Consider the following 13,449-nt stretch of genomic DNA (forward strand, 5'->3'; position numbering starts at 1 on the left):
CGCTATTTTGTATCCATTCTACCCGAGTATAGTGTGGGGCTTGCAAACTTTTGGTCCCAGTACTCCTTTACACCCTTAAAAGTTGTTGAGGCTCCCAAGGAGCATATATTTAAGTGGATTATATCTGTAGATACTTATTGTAGAAGAAATTAAAACTGAGGTCTTTAAAACTATTAATTCATTTAAATTAACAACAAACCTATTATATGTTAACGTGAATACATACTTTCATGAAAAATAACCATTTTTCTAAAACAAAAAATAATTAGTGAGGAGAGGGACGCTGTTGCACATATTTGCAAGTCTCTTTAATGTTTTGCTTGGTAGAAGATTGCTGGATCCCCACATCTATCTGTACTCAGCCTTTTCCATGTCATTCAACAGGTAGCCTTTGGGAAACTCTACTGCACACTTATGAAAGAATGAGAGTGAAAAAGGCAAATAACTCCTGGATATTTGATGAATGTTGTTTTGATTTTATAGACTCCCTTAAAGCATCTCAGACCCTCCCTGGACGGTCTTTGGAACCTATCTTGAGAAACACTAGTGTAGTGAGCAAGAGCTTAGCTTTGAAGCCCCACTGCCTGTGTGTGTAGCGACACTTCACCTCCTAGCTTCGTGATCCTGGGCAAGTTATTAAACTTCTTGTGCCTCAGTGTGCTCCTCTCTAAAATGGAATTAATAATGATATCTATCTCTTAGAGATGTTTTGAGGATTAAATAAATTAATACTGATTTGCAATCACCACAGTGTCTAAAGCTGGGAATAGTCAGTTTTGTGAGTAAGGAAAATGCATTTTTCTCTACCTCCCTCTGTCCTTGGTTTTTTAATGTCTTTTCTTATCCAAAGTAATATTTATTTTTTTAAAGAGAGAAAAGAATGGAATATATTTTAGTTTGATCAAGGTTTTTGGCAGTGTTAATCCTTCTATATTCGAGTACAGCTAAATTATCCATAGGGATTTCAATCTGTACCTGAAAAAAATAAAAGCAAGTTCCAGACTTTTTTATTACCCGGTCAAGTTCTATTCATTCCTTTCGTATTCACCAGTCTTCCTTTTCCTTCAGCAACCTATCGGCTAAACTAGATTAAGAGAACACAAGCAAGTCTAGGATGAATTCATTCATTCATTCATTCATTCATTCATTTACCACAAACTTATCGTGCCTATGTCAGGCTTTCTGCTAAGCTCTGGTATGCAGTCTTATAATCTAGCGGAAAAGGACATACATTAAACTAGCCAACAAGAAAAATAAATGTATGAATAAAAACTGTGAGAAGAGTTTGAAATACTCTTTCTCGTTGCTTTTTATGCTTTGGATATTATTGGATAACTATTGTTAGTTAAGATACAATTGACATATATGAGTTATAGGTGGACAACATAATGATTCAATGTATGTACATATTGCCAAATGATCACCCCAGTAAGTCTGGTTAACATCCATCACCACACATGGTTACAAAATTTTTTTTCTTGTGATGAGAGCTTTTAAGATCTATTCTCTTAGCAACTTACAAATATGCAATATGGTATTATTAACTATAGTCACCATGCTGTACATTACATCCCCAGGACTTATTTATTTTATAATTGGAAGTTTGTGCCTTCTGACCACCTTCACCCATTTCACCCATCTCCCACCCCTCCCTGCCCCTGGCAACTGCTAATCTGCTCTCTGTATCTATGATTTCTGTTTATATAGATTCCACAGATAAGTGAGATCATATGATATTTGTCTTACTCTATCTGACTTATTTCACTCAATGCAGTTGCCTCTGAGTCCATCTACAGGGTCGAAAATGGCAGGATTTACTTCTTTTTTATGGCTGTATAATATTCTATTGTATATATACCGCATTTTCTTTTAGATATTATTTTTATCACATATTATGTGCCTATACTTTTATTAATATTTTAACCTTCACTTTGTCATCTGTAAAATAAACAGTAAGAAATTATTGTGTAGAAAAGAGAAACCATGGAAGGAGCACTAGCTGATCTAGGTTCTGGTTTCAGCTTTGGCACTAATTAGCAATATGGTTTGAATAAGAAATTAAAATTTTACTCTCAGTTTTCTAAATTGCAAAAGTAGACAGCTGTCTAAAATCCCAGAACAAATATTCTCTTTGTTATTCTAAGAATAAGTATATCTTTACATTAATTTTCACATGTTTAAATGCTGGAATTATCATTCTATTGGAGCATTTTTATGTTGTTGCATCTATTTCTTTTGACCTATCAATCCACGATACTACAAGTCTCTTGAAGGCAGACTCCCAAGCGCCCTTCATCTTGTGTTCCCGGATACTCAATCCCTGTTTTGTTGAACATTGAAAGTATTTTTAAACTATCTTTGCGATGGCTCATATTCCAAGATGGCTTTTCATTGTGTTTCCTGGCTTGCCCAATTGAAAACAGGACTGAAACTTTTTTCTGGGTACAGTGAAAAGAATAATGAGTGTTTTTACAAAGGGCTACGCTTGGTTGGACTTTTCACATGTGGAGCAATTGTCATGTCTTTAATTTTGTGTCCAGCAGATGGCACCATTACCTCAAATAAACTCCCATCCTAGGAAAAAACGGTAGAAGATAATGCACACATTTAAAACTAAGAAGATGTCATTAATATCCAAGAGAACATAACACAAATATTCAGACCTATACAGTTAATGCAAAGGGAAATGGTTTAAGAAGTGTTTATCTTTTTGAAAAATTTCTCCAAATTTTCAGTTTGTAATTCTTTGCAACCACTCCAGGAAATAAAGACTAGATAGAAAGAAACAAATAAACACAAACTGGGAGGTTATTTCAGCAGGAAAGGCTCCTTCAAGGTCAGGAGATGTTCCAAGATGCTTTTGGCTGCATCCTCACTCCACAATTTATAAAAATAATCATGAAAGGAATACAAATCATCAATTACCCCTTTTCCTAAGTTGTCCCTTGTCTTTGTTATACTTTGGTAGCTCACACTATTGAGAACTCTGAAACAGCCGTGCATTAGGCATTGCTGAAAATTAGAGAAGAAAAACAAGGACACGCTGATACTTCCTAAATTTAACTTGAGAAAATTAATGTTCAAAGTTTTCTTGGCATTGAAAGCCTTGATTCATAATCATAACATCCTCCTTCCTGAAAATTGTTATGTTCCTTTTCCCAATGGAGCAATCAACAGTTTTTCTTTCCTTTTAAAATCTGAAGTGAACGAATATTTACTCACAATTTCTTGAAATGTCAATTGTTTTTCTTTGATTTTTTAAAAATCTCCTTACTGCCTTTCTTTTTTATTATGTGAAACTAGACTATCTGAGATGTTAACTATTTATAACATTTAGCTATGATAGGTTCACCATTCTTCTAGTCAATTTTCCAAACAATGGATTTTATTAGCTGATTAAAATTAACTAATATGAAAGAAAATAGGATTTCTTGATATATTATGAGTAGTATGATATTATATTATATTAATATATTGTAATAACTTCTCATTTTATTCAATTAGGTCAAATTAATGACTTGGGGAAAGCACATAAACGTTATTTATTTTCCCTTAAATAGATCTGGAATACAGCATCCCTACTTAAGAGATTTAAGAATTACCCTCAGAAGCTATTTATATAGAGAGATTTTTATCATTCTAGCATGCTTTCAATGAAATAATTAATAAGGATTAACATCTAAAAAGTATAAGAGTGGAAATGACAGCAATTTGCTAATTTTTAAATTCTGTAATTTAATAATGATGTTCAAAGAAAGGAATAAAATGCTCTAGTCTCAAAAGTGTAGCCAGTCATGACTTCCCTAAAATTTCCAAGAGATCAACTCTTCCTGCTCACCCGCCGACCCACTCACCCCCTTCCACTTCCATGTCTGGAACCATCATCTTGAGTAAATAAAGAACAGAGGGAAGAAAAGTCAAGAATGAGGGCCTTGGCATAGGACAAGGAACCATGCAATCTTATCTTGAAAATTCCATCAAAATAGACTGGGGATCTCTGTGGTCATCAGTGTGCAGCGTAGTTACAGGATTGAGGTTTCTTTAATCATTTCATAGTCATCCGAGGAGGGGTTTACTGGTGAGAGGTGTTTTAAAGCAGTTTGGTCTCTCTTTTGATACTAGGTACTCTGTCAGACTCATCCATGTCAGTGTATGTGCTTTATATTTTCCTTCGGAATCTTACATTTTTCTGATGATTTTTTTCAGCGTTGATTTGTTCTGAAAATAAACGCATCCTCCTGGGTTCAGTGCTTTAGAGAATCAGCATGGAGCTCATAGAAAAAGAGAACTTTCCTGTCTTCTGCCTTCTACTCTTCTATGAGTGTTCAATGGTGTGTAAAGTGGTGGGAATTCAGTGCGTCTGCCACATGCGAGCAGTTACCTGGAGGGGGAGCAGGTAGAGGAAGACGCCGGAAAGAGCACTGGGAAATGTGGGGAGAGCCTAGACAAATTTTGTGGGCTAAAGAGAATTCTGGTGGTTGAAGTGTTTTCTCAAACGATTTTAAAAGTTAATTCACATTGCTCCTGGAAGTAAATTCTACCCTCATTTCATCTCCTCCTCAGATGTCTTAAAAATTATTTTTCTTTCTTCCCCTGTCACTGATCTGTGATGAAGCAATAGTAAGGCTTTTATGATTTTACGAATAATATGGTAACGATAGGAACTAAGATTGTTTTTACATTTCTGGTTTTAAAAAGCAAGTAAGTTATTTCAATACAGAGGACTTACCTTAAAATAATAATTGAAAAAACCTTATATCTAGGATATGCCACATTTGATTAAAAATCTTAAGCTGTAAATAAAAATCTGGTCCATTTAAATGTATCTTGGTTAGAGGCGCATGCCGTCAAATGGGGCTGTTTTATAGTTCACCTTGTATTTCACTGCTTGCGAACTCTGTGAGCAAACAGAATTTGTTCACAGGGTGAAACACATATTTATGGTCCTGAATAAACTGCTCAGATTCAAAAACTATTTGTGTGACAGTGCTAGACACAGGAATTCTGAAGCCAAATGGGATGTTTGTAGCCTCCATTTGCATATCAATGTCCAGGCTCCCCTTTAGGAATACTGCTGCTTCATGACAATGCTGTTGTCTGAGGTCTGGGGGAAAGAAAACCCATAAAAGTTGGGACTCACTTTTCAATGCCCTCGATTCTTTTCTTGTGCTTTGGAAAACTGTGAAACAGGGTCACCAAGTTCCATTCTGCATAGTTTTATTATGTTTTCAATGAAGCAATTGAACCTGCACAGAACCCAGACAGACAGACATCACAAGGCCACTTTGTGGAAAGGCAGCCTAGCTTCTTTAGAACGTTGACGCTGAAGCTCCTCTCCTGTGTTTCAGGGGTTTGGGGCTGGTGCACTGCTCTCTTAGTTTAAAGAACCAAAACCCTTAGGCAAAATACTTAGAACCCTTTTGCCTGGAGAAAAAGTACAAAATAAAGGGTTCTTTCAGCTATAGAAAACCCAACCTAAGAATGTAATAGTTATTTGAAAACCAGGCCATGGATACTGAGGAATTTTATAAGGCGATCTCATTTTCTACCTGGCTGTCAACCCGATGCCTGTCAGTCCTTATGTTTGAAATGGAATCACACAGAATCTGTTCACAGTTTTGCTGAAGTTTGGTTTGGAGAAAGTTATTTCTTACTTTTTTTCTGTCTGACAACCCTGTTGTCTTCTTGATGGGAATTTTAGTAGAAAGTTTTACCTTATATTTTAGAATGAGGTCGATTTAGTTAATTGCAAAGCTCTAAAGAAACATAGATAAAAAGAAGGGGTGTTTCCGTATTATCGCCTTTACCACTATGGCACATTTGAGAACACCCTGTGAGAGACCTCACGTGTCAGGCTCAGCAGTCTCTCTTCTTCACAGTTTGACTTGTGATATGTTTTTCCACACGACTACACTGTATTGTGTTGTAAAAAATTCTTTTTCAAACCCACTCCCTTTTAACTACCACACGTATTGTTTTGCTTTTCGGTTTTGTCATTAATTTACTCTTTCTATGTAATCCAGACATAGTTCTCCTGAATATTCTTTCATAGCTGTCTCAAGAATGACTTACACCCGATAAAATTGCTTTGAATGTAGGTAGTGCTGGGTTAACAGTATTTCAATTGCTTTGTGCAGAGCTCTGAACAATTTCCTGATTCACCGCCTGTTAGCTATCTTCCTCCTTCTTCTCAGCTTCCGAGGAAGAAAACCAAAAGTCTATTTGATGAAAGAAGCTCTTCTGATCATTGGTCACTTGGTGATCTGGTACTAAAGCGATGTCATCGCCCTTGTGGAGAACATCAATGGCTTCACTATCCTTGATTTTTACATAAAATTGCTATTACAGACCCTTTTCTGTTTTCTTATATTCTTGTCTGATATCGCCCTGCTCTTCCACCGCCTCCCAAATTGTACCTACAACCCTATTCCTTTCTTTCTAATTTGGTTTTCTCAGTGTTTTCAACTGCCTTTAGGTCTTCACTACTGTAATTATGTAGATAACTCCAAAAATGACCCGAATTCCATTTCAATAGCTAAGTCCTCCATTTCATATTTCCATTTGTAGCTATACTTATTACAAACTTGATAAGTCTAAAACTAAATACTGTAGATTATTTTCCTGTGGTGGTTTTATTTTCCTATGTCCAAAAATTCGTTGACACTCTTCTCTTCAAAAGAATGTGTGCTGAGTTTAATAATCCCTTCTAATGAATAGAATGTGGTAGAAGTGACGTGTGACTTCCGAGGCTAGATCATAAAAGGCTTCTTTGTCACTCACTCCGGGAGAAACTAACCACCATGATGTGAGGACAGTCTTTATACACCATGTGGAGAGGAGCGTGCCGGCCATGTGTATCTTGGAAATGGGTCTTCCAGCTTCAGTCAAGCCTTTAGATGGCAGCCGCAGCTGACGTCTGTCTGACTGACTGCAACCACATGGGAGACCCTGAGCCAGAATCACCAAGCTAAATTGTACATGAGTTTCCAGCTTACAGAAACGGTCTGAGATTCTAAATATTGTTATTTTATGTCACAGACTTTTGGGGTAATTGGTTATGTAGCAATAGATAGCGATTCCACCGCTCTTCCAACATTCACCTCTTTTCCTGTATCTGAACAAATTTTAAGTCTCGTGGCTTCTTACTTTGAAGTGATCTTGGTATCTGACCCTTCCTAGAGACATGATTGCCAAGTTACCCGCAATTTAGCTCAGATTCTCACCTTCCAGATGGCTGAAATGTTTAGCCTCTTAACCAGCCTCCCCGATTCTCTTCTTTCAGTCTCCATAATGTACCTATAGAAGATTATTTTTATCCGAAACACATGGATGCCATTCATTTCCTTTGCTCAAAAAGACTTTAGAGTTTTCCCTTATGCCTTCAAGATAAAACATTGTATTTGTTAGTGTAGTATATTATATTCTTGTTCAAGACTATTCACTCCTCCTCCTTTCCCTTGATTTTGCCTTGATCTCATTTTGTGACTTGCTTTGACCTTGTGGTGGGTGGAGTGCCCTCCCACCCTTTGATATTGGGCTTGGCCATGTGACTCACTTTGGCAATAGAGTCATAGCAGACAAGACACAGAAGCGTGAAATACACTTAGCTATTGGGCTTGCCAAATTGCACTTCTGCCATTCTTGCAAGAGGCACATGGCTCAGCTAGACTGCTGGTCCAGGGAGGATGAAAGAAACGTGAAGCGTACGTGAGCCCAACACAGCCAGACCAGTAGCTCGAAGTGCAGTTACCTACCCATGCCCAGTCTAGATCAGTCAATGGCCAGCCAACCCAGTGACAATAAATAATTGTTGTTTTAAGCCACTGAGTTTTTGGAGTGGTCTATCATGCAGTAAACTCTGTTACCTTAACTCCATCTTATGTTTTCAACATATCATTTTTTCTGTTCAATGTAACTCCATTACTCCCTGTCTGTTCTGTGTTCACTAAACACACTTGCCCCGTCCCATTGACACAACTTTTCCATTTTTACACCTATCCTTTAAGGTCCTTTACTGATAACTAATATTTATTAAGTTACTAGTAACATTAAGTTGTTATATTATCACTTTTATGATAGCCGATAGAATATTATTATTTTCACTTTAAAGATAGGAAAGCTGCAGCTTAAAAAGATTTTAAAACTTGTCCAAATTCACGTGGTAAGTAAATCAACAACAAGATTTGAACTCGAGGCTTTGTGATGAAAAAATCAATTACTAATAACTAAGATTATATATTCCTGTTTCAGCCCCAGTGCCTTCTTTCTGACAACTCCAGTCCGTAGATTATGCTAACTGTTCTCAACTCCAAATGCACTTAACATTCCCAGCACTAATCATTTTCGTAGTCATATTGAGATTTTTCTTCAGCATTATAGTTAACATTGCACACTGCAAACTTTTATTCTATTCAACCCTTGCAACTTCTTTTTGAAGAATGCGTAATTATTTTCTCCATGAGAAAAAGGGGAATCAAGGGTTGAACAATTTGGTCTGGGTCATTTAGCTCTATATGGTGGAGCTGAAAGAGAGCTGTTATGGGCTGAATCGCATGCCCCCCAAATTCAAATGTTGAAGGCCTAACCCTCAATGTGATGGTACTTGGACACGGGGCCTTTTGTGAGGTCATTAAGGTTGATAAGGTCATAAGGGTGGGGCCCTAATCCCCCAGGACTGGTGTCCGTATAAGAAGAGGAAGAGACACCAGAGAGTCTGTGTGTGTGCAGAGGAAAGGCATGTGAGGACACTGGGAAAAGGTGGCTGTCTCTAAGCCAAGAAGAGCAGTCCCACCAGAAACCAACCCTGCTGTCACCTTGATCTTGGACTTCGAGCCTCCAGAACTGCAAGAAAATCAATTTCTGTTGTTTAAGCCCCCAAGTCTGTGATATTTTGTTTTGGCAGCCAAGCAGACTAATGCAAGAGCTAAGCTTTTTACTCCCAGTGTCTTTGTCCTTAGCTTCTTACTTCTGTTCCACGCTATGTTTGTCATTAACTATCTGAGGACAGTGACAATATCCTTGTTTCCCGCACCTTATATTATTTGTAGAGTAGATCCTTAAATATGTCATAGGCTCACAGCAGGTTTAAAAGTGGAAAAGTCTAAAATGTCAATGTCTCTTGCTTTAAAGCTGAACAGCTCAGATCCAGTGAGTTCCTAAGACTTGGCCAAGAAGGCTCTGCAGTTAGTGAAGCACAGAGACTCGAATCCAGGACCCACCTCCAGCCCCTGGGATACAGGTTTTCATTACTTCACTGGAGGACACAGAAATTGAATGCGTCACTCTTACTGCTATTACCATCTCTTATTTTATTTTATTTTTTTTGAGAAAGATTAGCCCTGAGCTAACATCTGCCACCAATGCTCCTCTTTTTTTCTTTTTTTGCTGAGGAAGATTGGCCCTGAGCTAACATCCATGCCTATCTTCCTCTAGTTTATATGTGGGATGCCTGCCACAGCATGGCTTGATAAGCGGTGTGTATGTCTGTACCTGGGATCCAAACCAGGAAACCCCAGGCTGCTGAAGCGGAGCGTGCAAACTTAACTACTGTGCCACCGGACCAGCCTATACCATCTCTTATTTTTAACAATATTACCTGAACTCCATATACCCAAACTCCATAGAAATGAACAATTGAAACTAGATCCTAATTATAATAAGAAAGATTGATACCATATGATATACCAAAAAGAAAATAGAAATCCAGTATTCTCAAGGAATGTGACAAAGCAAATATATTTAGCAAACATATTCTTTTGTTTCTTATTGACTTATTAAGTGAAAAATTTTAAAATGTTATATTTGTGTGTGAGAGTGAAAAAATGTAAACATATTCTTGTGGTTAACCTAATTGTTGTTGTCTTTATTTTCCAGAAGGAAAACTCAAACTCAGGGGCTCAAGGACATGTCAAAGGCACAGACATATGTTCCTGCATTGATCAAATCAGGCTGTGCAGGTGGTTCGCTGCTCTGTGGTAGGTGTAAATGACTGGAGTTGGAACGGAAACTATCAAAACTAACCCCATAAAAATGATGAGAGGATCTTTTGCTATTATCAAGAGCTATTTTAAATGCTAAATCAAAAGGATGCCAACTGGTGGCCTTGTTGCTAGTCTCAGTAGAGAAGGAAATGATTAAATTAACATGAAGCTTCAAATCCATTCCCACTCGGTGGAGAGGTCTGAAATTGATCCTCATGGTAGCGTGTGAGAACTTGCACAGCTGTGGCTGGCGGTGCTTTTGTCTAATGGATAAACAACACTCACTAGTTGATAGTGCTGTCTCTCATTTTTACTCAGTTTTCCATCCCAAATTTAGACCAATGTGTTAGATCACAAAATTTCAGGCTCTTTTTGCCTTATTTCAAATGTGAATGCGAATCATGTGGATGTAAAATCACCCAAAACTCGGTCTGCAGAAAGGTGGCCTGGTGTGGTGGAAGGGGCACGAGAAGGGGACGCCTAGGGCTGTGATCCAGCCAAGTTGTGTCCCTTGGTACTTTCTGTGGCCCGTAAAGAGTCCCTTAGCTTTATGGAACCTGTTTTCCTCATCTGGACGCTGTTCATAATGAAGTCCTTGCTTACTTCAGAGCAATGGGGTGAAAGCAAACTAAGAATATCGTTCGCATTGGTATGATCCTTTGTAGTTCACAAAATCCTGACTGTTTTTGCTTCTCATAAAAAATGCAATAGTTAAGAAATGCAGTAATTTATTTTTTCAATTTCAGTGATAGGCTCAGAGGTTTTATATGCTCAAGGTAAGGAATTGAGAATAGAGGCTCCTTGTCCTACTTGTTAGATCACGCTCTCTGGCTAAAAGTGCACATGAGTGCTGTGCATGTGACGGGGAAGTGGTAGGCCATGACATCTCTGATTTTTAAAATAGTCTGTTGACAATCTAAATAATAATATTGGACTTAATTTTAAGAGTATGTAATGTAACTTATGTTTTTACTTACTCCAATTTTGGTGTGGGTAGGTTACTGAATTTCTGTTTCATTTTCCTCATTGATAAATTGGGGATGAAAATAAGCAGTAAATGAAAGTTGGTGATAATTAAATGTATTAAATCATGTAAATGCTTAGAACTTAACATATGGCAAAGATTCAATAAACATAATCATTATTATTTTTGCAATTGGATAAAGAAAAATTACACGTGGTTAGGATGGGTTTTAACCCTGGGAAACCACTTGGAACCGAAGAATCACTTCCTGGTGGTTTCGTGAGGTTGTGTTTACAATCCTGCGGCTGCTCCTTGTTTGCTGTGAAGACGGCCTGATGTAGGGGACAGTGGTAGCTCGCTGGATAAAGTGCCCAGAGGTTAAGGTCCCCACTGCATTTTGTCACTGACTTTTTAACCTGTTCACTTTCTATCAGAGCCTTGATTTCTTTGTACACAGAATAAAAACACTTGGGTTTTTGTTCTTGCCTCATTTAAGATTTGTGCAATGGTTCGTTCCCTTACTAAACAAGGAGGCAATGTGCTAGGGGTTAAGGAGATGAAGATTAAAAAGAGATAACCCTTGACCTCACAGATCTTAAAGTCTAGTAAAGGGAGGCAAATCTGTAAAGAGAGAATTAGAAGAAAGTGTTATATATACACAAGAATTGAGATGTGTGCAAACTGTAGCAGTGACATAAGGAGAAGGAATGACGGCTCCTTTTCGATAAACTGGTGTGGGGATAAGTTCAGTGTTGGTTTCTGAGAAAGTGACATTTGAGATGAGTCTTGAAGAGCAAGGATGTAAAGGAAAGGCCTTATAAACAAGGGACCAGCACGTACAAGTTTACAAAGACTTAAAGGTCAATACCTACAGTGTTGGAATTCTGCAGACACGTATTTACAATGTCTTCTTAATAATTCACCAAACCAAATCCAGAAATTAAAAATAAATTAGAGAGATCAGAGAGAAAGAAGAGGGGGCCCAAGATGAGATAAATTTCAGGGTGATTAATGCACTTAATTGTTTTTATTTATTTACGTTTTAAAATTTTTTGCTGAAAGAAATGTCCATTGGATTTCTGATATTTTTCCTAAGACACATTTAAAACTATGATCACAATAACCAATATTTAATAAGAAATGACCTTTGTTAGTTGATATGGATATTTAAAAATTAGAAATATGTTTTGTCATATAGCACTTTCCAGCCTCACTGGGGAAAGAAGATATGTGGGCTTAAATACACAAACCACGAATGCACACGCATGCACACATACTGGAATTTACTGGATATCAAGTCAATAACAAGAGTTTGTTGAGGTTTGGAAGAGGCATAATCAGTTTAGGCATCCTGAAGGAGCTGGGCTCTGTGCTGGGCGTTGAAGGATGTGGCACATTTCAGTTTCAGTAAAAGGGAAAAGAGAGCAGAGGAGAGCCATGCACAATGCACAGAGGTTGGAAAGTACAATGTGTGGGGTATTTTTGATTTGGTCAAAAAACCTGTTTGTACAGGAGTAGTGGGAGAGTCAAGGCCATCTTAATCTATCCGTGGTCTTTAAATGCCCCACTAACACGTTATTCAGACGTTCTCCTGTAAAATAGTGGGGAATCATGGTTGCTTTCGGAGAAGTGAGCACATGAACGCCTCAGTAGTAGGTTCTTTTAAAAAATTGAGTGCTTCTAGATATGCATAAGGATCACTCTCTTATAAATGAATCTTTTAAGAATACATTCACTGTTAATTCCAGCAAGAGTGTTGTATATTTAAATGTTACTTGTTACTGATTCATACAGATGTAACACTATAATCCGGCTTTTATACTTTTTAAGGCACAAGGACAGTGATGTCAGTGTCCGTTACACATTCTGCGCTTATTCAGGGTGAAAACTTCCCTGCCTAATTGGTTGGTGAGGTGGTCAAAATGAAATAGACAACATAGAAGTAACATTATCCGAACTGTATAAATTTCCTTTAATCTTTCCTTCCAAGTACTGAATGATTTGCTTAGTACCATCGTTCAACACATATCATCAATATTTATCATTAATTCAATATATATCCCCATTATATTGAGCTAGGTGCTAAGGATTCAGAGATGAATCAGGCTTGACCTCAAAGAGACATGTACTTGGATAAAACATAAGATAGATGCACTGGGTTCTTGGGAGAGTGAAGGAAGGAATGGCTGTTCTACCATATTTTTGTACGGTGACTTCACTGTGGGTGGGGTAATTGACTGAGTCATCTCTTGCTACTTCTCACACCCAGACGAAGCAGACACCTTGCTGACCTCCAAAGTGACCTGTTTGCAGTCTGCAGGGAGTGCTTCATTGTGTCACCTCAGTGTGGCAAAGTCTTAGGCATTTCTCAACAAGCTATACATTTGTGCACACTACTTTGCCTCCAAATCTGTCCACCCCAAGGTAGTGTCCTCCGTAGAAGAGAGGTGATAGTAACTGCAGAAGAATTTAGGAGACTCCAAAGAATGGGGAGAGAAGTTTAAA

At 37.8% G+C, this 13,449-nt stretch overlaps 1 long non-coding RNA gene across 4 annotated transcripts in view; it reads left to right on the forward strand.

The window, feature by feature from the left end:
- Positions 1–13,449, forward strand: part of LOC106847275 (uncharacterized) — a 107,193-nt gene that overhangs the window by 78,714 nt on the left and 15,030 nt on the right. For all 4 annotated transcript variants that reach the window (XR_011501872.1, XR_011501871.1, XR_011501869.1 and 1 more), the window contains one exon: positions 9,874–9,974. This is a non-coding gene — a long non-coding RNA (uncharacterized lncRNA). The remainder of the gene's footprint in view (positions 1–9,873; positions 9,975–13,449) is intronic.

The sequence above is a fragment of the Equus asinus genome, chromosome 3 (assembly GCF_041296235.1).
Source record: "Equus asinus isolate D_3611 breed Donkey chromosome 3, EquAss-T2T_v2, whole genome shotgun sequence".
Classification (NCBI taxonomy): domain Eukaryota; kingdom Metazoa; phylum Chordata; class Mammalia; order Perissodactyla; family Equidae; genus Equus; species Equus asinus.